This window comes from Nothoprocta perdicaria, unplaced genomic scaffold, assembly GCF_003342845.1.
Source record: "Nothoprocta perdicaria isolate Ctin4 unplaced genomic scaffold, notPer1 scaffold_234, whole genome shotgun sequence".
Lineage (NCBI taxonomy): Eukaryota > Metazoa > Chordata > Aves > Tinamiformes > Tinamidae > Nothoprocta > Nothoprocta perdicaria.
In genome coordinates, this window is record NW_020455460.1 from 898,001 (window position 1) to 909,923 (window position 11,923).

The 11,923-nt window shown below is 56.8% G+C and overlaps 1 long non-coding RNA gene across 1 annotated transcript in view; it reads left to right on the plus strand.

The window, feature by feature from the left end:
- Positions 1-1,145: 1,145 nt before the first annotated feature.
- LOC112947520 overlaps positions 1,146-11,923 on the plus strand; it is a 14,620-nt gene continuing 3,842 nt past the window's right edge. Inside the window, exons 1-2 of the long non-coding RNA XR_003249419.1 lie at positions 1,146-1,269; positions 11,096-11,245. This is a non-coding gene — a long non-coding RNA (uncharacterized LOC112947520). The remainder of the gene's footprint in view (positions 1,270-11,095; positions 11,246-11,923) is intronic.

Sequence of the window (11,923 nt, forward strand, 5' to 3'; positions counted from 1 at the left end):
CGGGCTGCTCCGTGCCCGCAGGGCGGCCGGGGCCTTTGGTCTTCCTGGTGCCGGGAGGAGGCTCGTGGTGCTGTCCGCTAACCTGCCGGGAGCTGCGGCAGGGGAAGAAACACGCACCAGGTCTCCACTCGAGAGCTCTCCGCGTCGTTGGTGTCCCGTGCGTCACCTCGGTGTTTTCGGTAGCTCCAGACGGCCCATCTCTGCACAGACCAAGGCTGTGTCCTGCCGTCCATGGGCAGGGAAGGAGACAGACTGGTTTCAGCTGCAGGGATGGCTTTGCCACCCGCAGGCCCCTTCAACGTGCCAAGGCATCATGCAGCTCCTGGCTGCACGGTTAAGAGGATTCCTCAGTGCTGAATATAGAAAGCAACCACACCATCCTCTGGGGTACCTAGTCCCTTTTCTCTCCTGTGTCCCTGGAACAGCTGGAGCCACACGCAGCCCTTGCTCCCTCGCGCGGCCAAGGCTCTTGGCGCCTGTCTGGGGATGGTGAGCAGCATCCTGCAGGCGCCCCTGGCTGCTGCTGGGACCGGCCGCCCCGCAGAGCTGGCGCAGCAGGGTCTGTGCTGCAGCCTCGTTGCGCTGGTTGGCACCAGAGCCTCCATGCTCCTCGTGCAAACCGCAGCCACGTGCAGAGCCCAGCGCCACGCCAGGGACAGCAGGGACAGCCTGGCCACGAGCTCCCGTGTCCCCTCCGCCCGCATGGAGGCGTCTTTGGAGCACAGAGCTGCCAAACACAGCTGGATCGGGAGCCGGTGATTTAGTTATGTATTTGCTGTCATAACTTTGCATTTGCTGGGACACTCTTTGCCTGCTGTGCCCAGGCGGGAGCTCTGGCAGCCCTAGGAGCGCAGAGGTGGCAGCCGGTGCCGCGGGCTCCCTGGCTTCCCCAGCTGGACATACCCTGCTGCCGCTGGCACGCGTGTCAGATCACACCTACCATATTGGCTTCCTGTCCCCACAATATCGGGTTTTTGCAGCTTGTGTGTGCGGGGGTGTCTCCTCCCAGCAATCCCCACCCCCAGCAGCATCAGGTCTGTGCTGTTCGGGGTTTTGTTAAGCCGTTTAGTATTAATTGATTTTTTTTTCCATTTTTTCTTTCTTTCCCTGGGCGGGTCAATAGCTGGATGCTCAAGAGCAGAGGATCTATCAACTGCAGACCAAGCAGAGGGAGAGGCAGGCAGACCTGGAGCAGAGATGCAGCCGGATCCAGCAGCTCAGCCTGGACCTGGAGGCCGGCGCCAGGTGCTGGAGGAGGCGCGAGAGCAGGTAGGGGTGGATGCTGCTCCGGGACGGCTCGGCCGGACGGGACGGGAACGTCATTTCGTGTATTCACAGCCACAGTAATAGTCTACCACCCTGGTTGAAATGGCAACATAGGGAAAGGGTGAAGGTGCAGGAGCAGAGCCTGCAGACGCCTGGTGAGGAGGGAAAGTCGAGGGAAGTGGCAGCTCTGCTGCGGGCGGACGGGGCGGCCTGGGTGTCTGTGGCACTGAGCAGGGTCCTGGGTTCCCTGCGAGGGGGCAGCTGGTGCAGAGCAGCAGGGACCAAGCCCGCCAGGCACCTGAGGCCAGGCCGTTCGGACCTGGCGGATGAAGCCCTGCCTGTGCGGACGTGCCGGGCGGGAATGTCCCACTTGCTCTGCAGGGCCTGCTGGGTGCCGGAGCCTGTGCTCCCTCCGTGCGGCGCCCGCGTGGTGCCCTGCCAGCTCCGACCCCTTGCCCTGCCCGGGAGCAGGAGCCATGTGCCACGCAGCGACTGCCCACGCATTGCACTGTCTCGGGAGGCATCCGTGGGCAACCAGACCTTGCACCCGGGGACTGGTCCTGGAGACCTGCAGCCCCAGCTGCTGCACGACGCAGGGCACCTGTGCTCTGCGGTGCCTGCTGCCTGTCTGCCTGCACACCCAGAGCGCAGAGCTTTTCTTTGTCTAGCAGCCTGGCTGTTCTCAGCACACTGGGAGACTAAAGCAGATAGGAATTGATCCTGGAGGATCAGGTCCCAGCGTGATGGATAGCAGGAGCTCAGCACAGATGTTTCTCCAGAATGAGGGCAGCTTTGCAGTTTTTTTCCCTCATTATTCAAAGTGGAAACGCTTGCTTTGTTTCAGTTAATGTGTTGATGATGAGGTATGTTCATTGCCTTTGGAGACACGTAAGCAGCTCTTCCTCCTGTAGCCAAGTCATCCATTGTTCTCCAAACACGCACGTGTGTGTGTGTGTGTGTGTGTGCGTGCAGGGTGGGTGGCTGTGCAGGGTGTATGTGTGTGCGGTGTGCACACGCAGAGGGGGGTGTTGGGTGCGTGTGTGTGTGTGTGTGTGTGTGTGTGTACGAGTGCGGGTGTGCGGCACGGTGTGCGGGCAGACAGACATGCTGCTCTCACATGGCAGGTGCTGCGTGCGGGGCTGCGCACAGGGGCTGTGAGCGGGGGCTGCACACAGGGGCTGCGTGCAGGGTGCATGCGGGGCTGTGAGCGGGGGCTGCACACAGGGGCTGCGTGCAGGGTGCATGCGGGGCTGCTCGCGGGGCTGTGTGCGTTTGCCCGCGTGCACAGATGGGGGAGGACAGGTGAACGTGCCTCAGAGCCTGCAGATCTGTGTGCACACGCGTCACGTACTGATGTGCACACGCCTTTCTGCAGGGCGAGCCTGGGAGGGGAATCACACATGTCCTTTTTTCCTACATACTCTTATTGCCTTCTTTTCGCTTCCTTTTTCCTTTCTCTTTTCCTCATGATGAGTTCAGCTGATCCTTCCTGCTTGGGTTGGTGTTACAGTGACAGATAGGACAGCCCAGGTCCAAACTGCCTCTTACAAAAGCCCCCAGTAAAGCACTGAACATCAAGTCTTGCTGTACATGAACACAGCACTGCTGTGGGTGGGAGGGGGGCTCCCCTTAGACCCACATCTGTGCCCGGCAAGAGCAGCAGGCATCACCCCAAGGTGCTGCCCCAGCCCCTGGGGCTGTGGTAGGAGCTGCCAGAGCCTTGGCTGAAGGCTGCCTCTTTGCAGCCACAGCAGAGAGTTCCTCAGCTTAGCTGTGTAGGGAGTAGAGCTGCTTCCCTTCCTTTTGACCTGTCACCCAGTCATTTCTGTCCAGTGGTCATTGGAAAAGACCACAAGCAATCATTATTCACCTGCTGTATGACACTCATGGTTTCATAGACCTCTGTCAGGCTTCCTCCATCATCCCTTTTCCAAGCAGAAGAGCCCTAGTCTTGTCTTTTTGTCAGGGAAAATTTTAATCAGGGAAGCTGTTTTTAATCAGGGAAGCTGTTCCAATGCTGCATCATCTCTCTTGCCCTCCACTGTACTTTGTTCTGTTGCTTTTAGTTCTGCTGTTTGTGGAGTTACAGGGAAGGGGAGCATTTCACTAAAAACAGAGCATGCTTTCCCCTCTGCCACATCTCCAAACCCGCCTGCCTGTGCATGGTCTCTTCTCCTATCTTCTCCAGCCATGTCCACATTTCCGCGATCTTCCCTTGTTTCCATCCTCCCCTTCCCAGGACCACTCTTCCATCTCCCCAGTCCTGGAGCTCCAAGGGAGCTCGTGGGGAGCAGCCTGGCTTTTGAACTGCCCCTCGTCCTTTCTATGGGCCAGAACCTTCCACCATCCACGTCTGCAACATTCAGTTTTCCCTCGCTCCTTGTACCCACTTCACAGTCTCTTCTGGACCAGGCGCATCTTTTTGCTTGTGTATTAATCACTTCTCTGTCTCTGCAAATTGTCTTTCTTACAACTCCTCAGTGTTTTTCCACCACCACCATCACTTCCTTCTTCATGTACCAGCAGACACACACACGCCTGGTGCAAAATTGTCCTCCATATGAAGTTGCTGACGCCCATAAGAGCTTGCAGGAGGACAGCAGCATGGCCCTGGCCCTGCTGTTCATGCACTGCCCATACAGCGGTGGTTCAGACGCTTCTATCCTCTGCAGCAGGGCTCAAAGCTCTCGCTGTTTTCCCCTTATGTGTTCAACATTGCGTGGCTGCACAGCAGTCCAGGGCGGCAGAAGGTTTTGTGTCTCTTTCCCTTTGCAGCATCTCTGCTACGGTGTTTGAGCCTGTGCTGCCGCTCGCCCTTGCCCGGGGACGGAGGCGTGCCGGGCCCCAGGACAGGAGGCAGACGCTGAGGCCAGCGGGTGAAGCGGGAGCGAGGGAGCAGAGCACAGCTCGGGTCTGTGGCACAGGGCGCCGGTGCCTCTCCTGAACTGGGAGCTGACGTGGGTTTTCTCCGGTAAATCTCCCAATTTGGGGGCCTGGCTGGTGCTCAGGAGGTGCCTGGGTGGTTTTGTGCTCCCAGGGCGATGGTCCCCGGGTGCCTCTAGCAGGCTGCACATGCCCGGAGCCTCTGCCTGGCGTGTCAGGTGCAATTTAGCTCTGGGAACGTGAGTTATGGGCCTGCCCTTTAGGAAAGGCTAGCAGAACAGCCCTCCTGTCAGCCGAGCCCCCACCTGACCGCCAGCTCTCCTGGTGAATGAATCAGGATTTGGCATATCACTGTTTAATACAGCCCCCATGCTAATGACTTTTTGAAATGAAACTGAGAAAGCTGTTAACCTCAGTTAGCCAGCTGTCCTCGCCATGACCCAGATAAATCATGGTGGCTGGGGCTTCGAGGAGTCCGGCGCTCCTTGCTCTGCAGGAGGGAGCGGCGCAGCAGGGACGCTGCTCCCGCCTCGTGCCAGGAAGGTTTCAGCGCAGCGGGGCTGTGCCACGATGGACGGGTGCGTGATGGTGCCAGTGCCCTGCTCAGCTCCTGCAGCTTCGCGAGGCTGGAGAGCCCGCGGGCACGTTCCTGTTGGAGACCTGGACCCTGCGTCGCTCCGGCCTGAGGAGCCTCTCCAGGCAGCAGGGCCGGCTGCCAGACGCAGGGCGAGCAGCGGGGAGAGGCGGCGAGGGGCCAGGGCGCCAGGCAGGGCAGCCCCAGCAGCCAAGGGGCTGTCCCCGCACTCGCGTGTGCTGTCAGAGCATCTGCTTTGGGCCATCACATGCTCTGCAAGGGAACTGATGCAGCAAGAGCATCACATTTTGCTCTGCAGGAGAATGTCAAGCTTTGGCACATCAGACTGATTGCTCAGAGCAAGGTCCAGATTCCTCCCTTCAAGAGCCCCGGGCAGCTGTGAGAAGCAGTGAACTGCTGCAGTGTTTGAGACCAGGCGGCCTGTCCTCAGCAGGGCCCACAGCTACTGCAGAGAAAGGTGCAGGAAACTCGCAGGGCAGGTGGCTCAGAGCTGCTCGTTCCAGGGGCTCATTTAGAGACTGGCTCATGCCCAGGACAGGGTGTTTCTTTCTGCACAGCCGTTATCTGTACACAGGGCTCATTACTTTGTCTGTCCTCACAGGGCACTCATGTCTGCGGCTGCTTTGTGTGCCTGTGAGTTCCACCAGCCAAGATCCTTTTGTTGCGTCTGATCTGGCTTGAGTTTTTTTCTCCTTCATGACTAAGGAAGATCACAACACCAGCTTTGTGTAAGAAACTCCTGAAGAGAGGAACAGAGCCACCTGTTATCCATGTCCATGAAGGCACCACAAAAACTAATGGGCGTACCCTGCATCATGAAAGCCTCAGGTTAGGAAGAGTTTCTTAATGGGGAGGAGAACAAAACCCACCAGCAAGCTCCCTGGAGGCCTTGGGATTCTGCATCGCCAGAGATTTTTAAGGAAAGATAGACCAGAGCCAGGGCACCTGAAGCCTCCCCTCTTAGCACAGGCTATGGGCTACTAGCCACTTAGGGATCCTTCCAGTCTTGCTCTGGGTGCTGGATGATTTTCTAAACCTGACTGTGCTCACACCTTGAAACCCATCTCTGCCCTCTTCAGAGCCCCACTGCATGGTCTCCTTTGATATTCACGGTATTCACACCTCATTTCCTGGAGTGATTCTCCTTTCTGGAAAAATAATGAGTGCACTTGCGTCTCAGGTGGGTGGTCACTCGTGTGCTGTTCCCGGTCTCCACAGGATCCCAGTGTTGAGCTGCAGGTGTTCTCACACCTCCACAGGTGCTGCCCATGTCCTTGCGCTGGCCAGCACTGCTGGTTTGTGTGTTTGTATTTGAATAGTCTCTCTTTCTTGGCATCTCATTTTATGGTTCTGCAGACTCATTGTCAGGAGCACTGTGGAATCACTAAATGTTAGCTCTAAAGCAGGTTGAAGAGGTGAGTTATAGCTCAGCAGTGCTTACTTATAGGTAAGACTCATTGGCATTGCATTGCATGCATGGGTTCCACTTTCCTAGACTCTTTTCACAGGAGCCTGAACTGAACCTTGTTTCTGTCCTGTTGGTGTTGACATCCTGATTTACCTTACTGCAAGTCAGCAGTTACTGAAACAGCCCATTCTGTGCCTGTTTTCCCATGTAAGCTCATCCTTATGTGTCCTCCTGGTTCATGCTGGTCTCCCAGCTCTCCTCAGGAAACAAGGTGCTCCATCCTGAGCGCTGGGTGTGCAGTGACTCCCCTGTCCCGTCCTGCGGAGGGACAAGTTGGCAGATGCCTCATAGAACAGCCTGCTGCCGCCGTGGGCACTGAGCCCGTGGCTGGGTGCTGCTCCCTGCCCTCCCGAGCAGCCCGACTGCCCCACGCTGGCAGGGACAGAGCAGCAGCTGCCCCAGTGCTGAGAGCTGCTGCTGCGAGAAGCAGGACCAGGACCTGCTACAGAGCGGGACGGATCTGTGTGGCCGGCAGCCCCTGAGCTGCTCTGCTGTGGTGACATGCAGTGATCTGCACTGCTTGAGCTGGAGCTGATACGAGCCTTGTTTCCAGAGCTGGAAGGACATTTCCTAGGAAACTGCATGTGGAAAGCAAGCTGGGTTTGGTCCCTTTTACTGCCTACTTATCTGCTCACAGGTTACCCAGTAGCCAGAACATGTGCTTTAACATCTGCTGAAGTGAGCAAGCAGGGCCTGGAGGATGTCAGGGCTTGATGGAGATCTGATACCACCATCTGCAAGACGTGCTGCAGTGCCGCAGGCCTTGGCGTGAGCACTGCACTCCCACCCTCGGCGGTAAATGTAAGGGTGGATGGAAGATGGGAGTGCAGATTTGCTGTCAGGACCTTTGGGTTCAATTTGTGTCCTCAGCAGAATATCTGTGTGCGGTTTCCTGCATGTGCTGCTTTGGGAATGAACTGTACAGGACATGGCTTTCGGTCAAGACCACCTGGAGAGTAAGGCTGGCTGGACGCCCGTTCCTCTGGCTACGCAGTGGCTGTGTCAGGTCGGCGCACGCAGCGTGGAGCTCAGAGTGGCCACGGGGAGAACTCCCCTCTGCTCCTGACAGACGCAGGAGGCCACTGCCCTTTGCCTACCCAGTGTCCGAGCACTGTCGTGGCACCCTGGTAGCAAGGGAGGCAGAATTGCCTGGATATCAAGGGTTGACCTGCGTTCTCCTCAGTAACGAGTAGGGTGCAAGGTTAGCACAAAGCAGCAGTCACCCAGATGACAGGTCCTCAGTGGGAGAGGGTGGAAGGTGCCCAGGATACCCCAGGACACAGGGGCTGCTGCAGAGGTGCCGGCACCAGCTGTGGTCACATGGAGCCGGGCACAAGCAGCCACGATGCGAGTCGAGGTCGTGGGCACAGACACTGCAGAGGGACCCACCGGGCCCGGGGACAGATGCACAGCACCGGCACTGTGGGGAGAATAAAGAAAATAATTGAGCATCGACTAAAATGGTCTGCAGGGCAGATCTCTTCCGCGCAGTCTCTGAAGGAGCAGTCTTTGGGGCTGTGGAGAGGCAGGGAGCCTCCAGGCTGTGAGGCTAATGCAGAGCCACGGCTGTTTGTATAGCTGCAGAGCCTTTAAGAGAGACTTGGGAAAACTAGCTTGGATTCCAATGAATATTTACAATTACACTGCTCCAAAGCTGAATCCAATCACAGCACTGCAGCATGCAGGCTTTGTGCATCAAAAGAAAATGAGAGGAAAGCAGGAAAGATGGAGTTGCCTTTGGAGAGACTTATAAACACAGATCTCCCTGCTTGTGGCAGAACTAAAATGCTTTATTTCTGATAGGAGCAATTTATTCTTCAGGCATTTTGCTTGATATTAGAAAGTGCCTTGCTGCTTTTGAAGTGAGAGTCTTCAGTAGATGGTCTTTAATTCAGAGTGAAAGAAAGGAATGGAAAGCATTGTAGCCCATAATTTTGATTTTGTACTAACAAATTCCAGAAATAGGGAAGCATTTCCATGCAAGAGCAGGGACCCTCTTGCTCCCTGAGCTCTCGATTAGCACGCGGAAGGGTTCTGAGCAGAGCTAACCTTGCTCAAATCACTCTTCCGATATGATGTTTGACTTACTGCCACGCTCAGTGATTAAACGGGATGATGGGACAGAGAAAGGGAAGGGGAAGGCCGGGTGACATCCATCACAGCTCAGGACCGGCCTCTTCTTTTTGTGGCGGAGGGAATGCGGCAGGGACGGTGTCGGGTAATGGCTGCGCAGCAGACGGCAGCCCCCTGCGGAGCGCGCCGTGCCGCGGAATACCAAGTGTGTGACAAAGCCCATGCCTGAGGTGACAAAAGGGACAGCCCCAGGCAGCCCGTCCCCAGGAGTGCAGCGGGGGCCTGGCCGCGCTGTCTCTCAAACCCCCTGCACGGGGCCAAGGGAAGGGTCCCAGATCCTCCACCTCGCGCTGCCGACTCGGGGAGCCGCAGGAGGGGGCTGGTCGAGCAGCGCTCCTCAATGCCGGGCCCTACGGCACCCAAACACACTCGGTGCTTCCTTGTTATGAAGGCACCTCCTTGCGTCGCAGCACACAGACATCTCCAGCACCACAGCAGCAGGAAAGCAGAGAAGCTTCTCTCTTCTTTGAGAGAAACCGGGCTGGAACTGCGGCACACACTGCTGCGCTCAGGGCCGGTGGGCGCTCGCAGGCAGCCTGGGCCTGGCCCGGGCGCGTGCAGGGCCGGTGTCCGCGGCTGCGCGTCTCCACATCCACATCCCTGCAGGTGTCCTGAACATGCTGCTGCTCCCTGGTGCGTTGCACCTTGCAGCTGCACAGGTCCCTCCTGCTGAACGGGGAGCTTAGCGGCTGCTGACGGGACACCCCGGGAAGCGGCGCTCTGATCTGAGCCGCTCGTGGCGAGGGCCGTGCTCGGTCACTCGCAGGCACGGCTCGGCACAGGGGCTTCTCTGCAGCCTGGCACATACCGGAGTCGATAGCCCTCAGCAGGAACCTGCATTCGGTATTATGCTGCCTAAGAGGCTTAAAATCATCTGTGAAGTTTCAGTGTAGCTACAAAAAAACCCTGTTTTCAGTCTCTCCACTGGTAGCTTGTTCCGGAATGAGACAGGGTGATTTGGTGATTGATTCCTGGAATTTGGCTAGTACATCTGAACTGGGGTATTTGGAATCACTTTGTGCAATATGAAAAACAGTAATTCATTTCATTCATTTGAAGTTGCCTTGCGGGAATGGCAGCTGCCCAGACAAATTCCACATGAAGATGAGAAATGTGACAGTAATCAGAGGTCTCCTGGTTCCATATGCTGCAGAAATAACGGTGCAGATTTGTACCCACCAGGAAGCCACTGTGCTCCACTTGCTCCGCACCTCGTTGCAGGTTCCTGCACCAGCCCTGGCAGACACCAGTTCTTGTGGAAAAAACAGAACACAGGCTGACCTGAGGAGGAGAGGCGCCACTGCAGAGTTGCGACAGCTGCAGCCCGCTGCAGAGCGGCCACTTGGCTGCTGGTGTTAGAGCAGGTAAAGGCTGAAAGCAGCAGATGCGATGGCAGGGGATTCAGCGCAAGGCCCCGGAGCAGCCAGCGCGTAGGCTGGGGGCAGGCTCGGCCCGGCCCGCTCCTCTGGCCACGAAGCCCAGAGCCGGCGCCGGGCAGGCAGCGTGGGCAGCACTGTGGCTGCTCCGCACGCGCCATCAGCAGCGGGATGGCGGCGCCCCGACGGAGCCTCAGGGCATGGGCCTCCCTCCCATGGCCACTGCTCGTAATCCCGCAAGGGCAGCAGCGCGCGCAGGTGGAGATGGCTGCACACTGCTTCGAGGGCGCCACACAGACATGCACAAAACTCCTCAAAAAGCACCTGTATGTCAACCCCGTGTGACTGGTGACAGCCAACATGCAAACAGTGCTGCTGCAGCCAGCAGCTCCAGAGCTACTGTACTTCCGACCATCATCTTGGGAGCGGGAAGAACAGCTCCTCACCACAGCGCTCCTGCCAGAAAACACCACCAGCCTCCTGTGATCACTGGCTCCAAGGCTTCCAAAGCAAAGCTGGGCTCTGCTGTTTAATCAGTATCTGTGGATTTTGCTCCCATGGAAATACTTCATCTCCTTGAATGCATATACATTTTGGGGACCTACCATATCCTGACCAAGCAACTCAACACAATATATGACATGTTAAAAAAAAAAACTTGTTTCCTACTTGTTACCTGCTGATTTATGAGGTGCTGCTAGTTCTTGTATTAACAGGACAGTGAGAACTCATACTGCAGTCAACCTCTACACGCCAGACTTGATTTTATAATCCTCTGTCACACCTCCTTTCAGTCATCACTTTTCCAGGCTGAAGAGACTATCTAGTTATTCCTCATATGGAAGATATTGCTTGTGTTTGATCAGCCTTGTTGCTCTTCTCCAAAGCCCTTCCAACCCTGTTTTTCTTGAGAGGCTGACCAGAACTGCATGTGGAAACCACCATGCAGATCGCATTAAGGATCTGTTCAGAGGCATAACTATGGTCTGTTCTCTATTATTTTCCTAGTAATTCTTAATAGTCAGCCTACCCTTTGGACTGCTCCTGCGTCCTGAGTAAATGTTTCCACACAGCCATCTCTGACCATCCCTATCCGCTCCCAAGCACCCACCGTGCCCAGCAGACGGCGGCAGAAGAGCAAGAGCCCCTGCTCCTCCTCAGGGCGCTGGGCTGCTCGCGGCCACGGGGCCCCGGGGGCTGCATCCCCGCTCGGCGCCGCCCCGAGGCCGTGGGCCCGGAGGGGACCTGCCGAGCAGTGCCCGCTCATGGAGCAGCGAGTGCGGCGCCAACACCGGTAACGCGCACGTGAGGCCTTTACCAAGAAACATGGTAACGGCAGCTCGCTGAGGCCTTCTTCGTGTTGTCTTCCTGTAGGTTCGCAGACTGAGGCAGCAAAGGGCCATCTAGCCTCATCTATACCTGCAGTCCAGAAAATTTTGCTATGTTGCCCCCCCCTGTCAATGACTTCCTTGACAAAGGCAGCTCCAGAAAGGCATTCGGACAGATTTGAAGACACCTGGAAAGGTAAATCCACTGTCTCCCTTGTCAGTCAGTCCCTTTGCATCACACTGATTTCTTTTTCTGTGATTTCTGCCATGCTGAGGGGGCTAATGAAGCTTTTATTCAGCAGCAGTGTGTTCCCAGCTTTGTTCCTCCTGGGTTTTATGCTTTTTCTTTTCTATGTCTTGCTACTCATTTCTTTCTGTCCAGAAATGAGTTGAATCAAGAGAAAGAAACAGCCATGAGGTGCCCCTCTTCCTGCTTGTGCCATTCCCTCATGCCCACTCCCCCTTTAGCTTTTCTTCCTCCTTGAGACCCTCCGTGTTTTCCCCATCACAAGAGGCTTTTCCACGGAGCCTGCTCCCTCTCTTTCCTGCCTCCTCCAGCCCCGTTTTCCCCTTTGCCTTTGCCGTTGCTGCTGGTTTGGGTGGAGGTCCCCAGAGCCAACACTGATGCAGCCGTCTGTGTGTGTGGCTGTGCCTGAAAGCAGGCCTTGTGCATCGCATGCCACGAGCACCGTTGAGCACTGATGCCCTTCCTTGGCCCCGGCCACCCCTCTCCCATCAGCATCTCTGCTGGCTGGTTTGCAGCGCAAATGGCAGCGCCTAGGCAGCGGTACCGAGCCTGCCGCCCCAGGCGGGCCTCGTGTGCAGGGGCAGAGGCAGGGACAGGAGCAGGGGCAGGCACAGGAGCAGGGGCAGG